At 32.7% G+C, this 2,952-nt stretch overlaps 1 protein-coding gene, 1 long non-coding RNA gene and 1 other non-coding gene across 3 annotated transcripts in view; 1 reads left to right on the top strand and 2 right to left on the bottom strand.

Moving 5' to 3' along the window:
- The window catches only part of LOC107846769, a 17,007-nt gene extending 14,749 nt beyond the window's left edge, over positions 1–2,258 (bottom strand). The window contains exon 1 of the transcript XR_007049382.1: positions 2,164–2,258. This is a non-coding gene — a transcript (uncharacterized LOC107846769). The remainder of the gene's footprint in view (positions 1–2,163) is intronic.
- The window catches only part of LOC107877473, a 60,337-nt gene that overhangs the window by 18,007 nt on the left and 39,378 nt on the right, over positions 1–2,952 (top strand). The window lies entirely within an intron of this gene.
- LOC124890822 lies at positions 1,381–2,129 on the bottom strand. The gene is made up of 3 exons (XR_007049386.1): positions 1,720–2,129; positions 1,539–1,619; positions 1,381–1,458 (listed from the first exon to the last, which is right to left on the bottom strand). It is a non-coding gene; the product is annotated as an uncharacterized LOC124890822 (long non-coding RNA).

A 2,952-nucleotide genomic window follows, 5' to 3' on the forward strand; every position in this document is an offset into this window, starting at 1 on the left:
AGGATACAGTAACCAGAAGATGCAAAAGAACATCTCTCAAATGAAAAGAAGATTTGGCGCCACAAAATAACCATTTGCTAAAAATTCAAATGAAAGGTAGGTTTAGCGCCCAAAAATTGAAACCAAAATCAAATCAGAAACGTAAATTTTTCGTGGAAAATCCGTACATGACGGTAAATTGGTCCTATTATCTAGAAAATTGAATTTTGCAAAAACAAATTTTTCTTAATTGTTGATAGAGAAAACGAGAGTAAAATTTTAAATTAAAGCGATACACTGATTTGGACTACTTAACTATTTGCAAAAGAGACAGACAATTATTTAGGTGGTGTATTTTTTTAGTAGATTTTTTTTTAATACTGTACTCTCTGTTGCATTTTTTAATTATTTTGAAATTTAATAAAAGTACCTAGTGGTCCAATAATTTTTTAAGAGGGGTAATTTTGTAACTTTAGCATGGTCAATGCCTATTTCTTAAATATCATGTCCAGTCAAATGGCGACATATAATTTGAGACGGAGGGAGTATTATGATATTCAATGTTCATCAATCCATAAGCAAATTACTTTCTATAGTTCCCAGTAGGTTACAATGAGTCGGTCCGATTCAAACCTATTGCTCTATACAACTCTTAAAACAAATTTATAAAATCAATCTTCTGTAAATAGAAAATGTAAATCAAAAATCAATCTTTAGCACAAGTAAAAAGGACCAAAGGATAGCAAAAATTATTTAGTATCGCAGAACAAGAAGATATCCAAAGGATAATTGAATTAGTTAGTACCATAACAATATTAACTACAGATCTAGAGAAAATAGATTAAAACTTGAATTAATTAATTTGTACAATAGATCAATAATAATAACAGATTTGAAATAAAAGGATTAAGGCTTGAAATAGTTAGCATCATGTATCATATATATAACAAACATCAAATGAAAACTTTCTCAAAAACTTGCTCCACCATCAAAGATGCACTTACCAAAAATAAATCATGATGGACTAATAAAAATTGAGATTAAGAACATGAATTTTGCTTGAAACTTGTGTTTTGGTGTCAAGGTGCGCAGGGAATACAGTGGAGAAAAGGAAAAACAGAGAAAATGTAGATGAAAGAAGATTTTAGGAAAGTAAAACAGTAGAGGCAAAAGACACGGTAAAGTGTCATTGATTGGAGGTTTTAGTTACCAAAATACCCTTACTGTTGGTGTTGTTAACGAAAATATCCTCAAATAAGACAAAATAGTAGTAACTAAAGTCTTCATTTATATAAAATATTAAAATATAATCATTATTATTTTTAAAAAATGTATAAATTTTAGTAACTAAAATTATATTAGTGAAATTACTTTTAACCTTGCAAGAGTAAAGAAGCAAAGACGACCCAATCAAGCAATTGTTCGGGCATTCTTACCTAACATGATGTCGTTGTCCTTTATGATGAATATGTTACATAACTGAATTCAAAATAGTTCACGTTAAAAACGTTTCATGCTAAGAAGGCTTTTCTATTTTGCCGATTACAACAAGTTTTTACCTTGAGGTCTCTATGATGAACGCGGTTGGAATGCAGATGCTCCAAAGCTAACAATAGATGAGTCAGCCATTTGCAGAGTTTCTATAATCGCAGGAAAAAAACAAAATAAAAACACACAATTTTTTAAGCTACTGGGAAGGTATAGAGAAGCTTCATAAGTATTGAAATCGCATTTAACTACATCTTCCGGGAAAAGTGCTCCTCTAGACTTCCTCATGACCTTCACCCTGAACACGGGGAAAAAAAATCGTCACCGTCCTCAGATTACACCACAAAAGAAGTTCTATGATCATCCTATTCATTTCTTTATTTTCAACCTCATTACCCCTTCTATCGTTCTTGGTACGAGGGAGTATTTATAAAATCTGAGGTCTTTCATTCTCCAGATACCTGGATGTGCTTACAACACAGGCTGAAAACAGCCACGATCTTGGCAAAAGGTTGCGCTCTACAAACACAGGTTAGACATATTTTACGATAAAATATAGCCGGTGACAATGATGAAGAATTTTACTTAACAATTGTTTTCCCTTCCCTCGTTTAGTGGCTCCTTTTGTTCTTTATTCTTATCTTTCCTTATAGGTACACATTTAAAATATTAGCAAAATCAGGGATAATCACTCACATATTTTCATCTTCGCAATAATCGGCAACGATGCATATACAGCTCCCCTGAAAGAAAAAGAAAGTAGAGCTTTTTCTCTGGTGCAGCTTATGCAGTAATAATCGCAACTATTAAAGGCTACGTTTTGCACTTTCTGATCCAAGCAACCACAAAACTGGGTGATAGGATACCTTGTCCACCCAAGTATCTTTGTACTCTAAAAGATATGGATGGCTTAGTTTAGCTATCAAATTCACCTGCAACGGAAAAATAACCGTCTATCATCAGATTTGAAGAATATTCTCCAAGCATATCTTAACATCAAGTAAAACTTTTAATATAATAAATTATAAGATGAGTTGAAGATTTTGTATCTAAATGTGCTTGGTTCGAAAGGAAAGATTGGAGCAACTATTTGATGACATAACTTCTTTCACTCGACATTTAAGTGTGTCCATATTCCATACTGCCTATTCATCAAAATGAATATTTGGTAGAGAGATGTATACCTCTTCGCATCCAGATTATCCACTTCAAGAAAGTAGTGTTATTGATACAGGGAAAATCATAGGTGCGAAGTACTTACTGGTTCTTCTTTTCTATTGCTAAGAGGAAAGAAAACTACTTCACGTGTGACTCCAACGAGAAAGTTCTAAATTTCTACTTCAGTTCAATCCTACTTGTCAGCTCATGTCATTTTTTTTTTGGAAGCTCGTCTTGCGGATGCTTGGTCCTTCGAACTCAAACCTTGAGTTAAGACATTGGGGCATATATATTATTCTGTTGAAACAATCTTCTCCAAAACCTAAG

Source organism: Capsicum annuum, unplaced genomic scaffold (assembly GCF_002878395.1).
Source record: "Capsicum annuum cultivar UCD-10X-F1 unplaced genomic scaffold, UCD10Xv1.1 ctg2574, whole genome shotgun sequence".
NCBI lineage: Eukaryota > Viridiplantae > Streptophyta > Magnoliopsida > Solanales > Solanaceae > Capsicum > Capsicum annuum.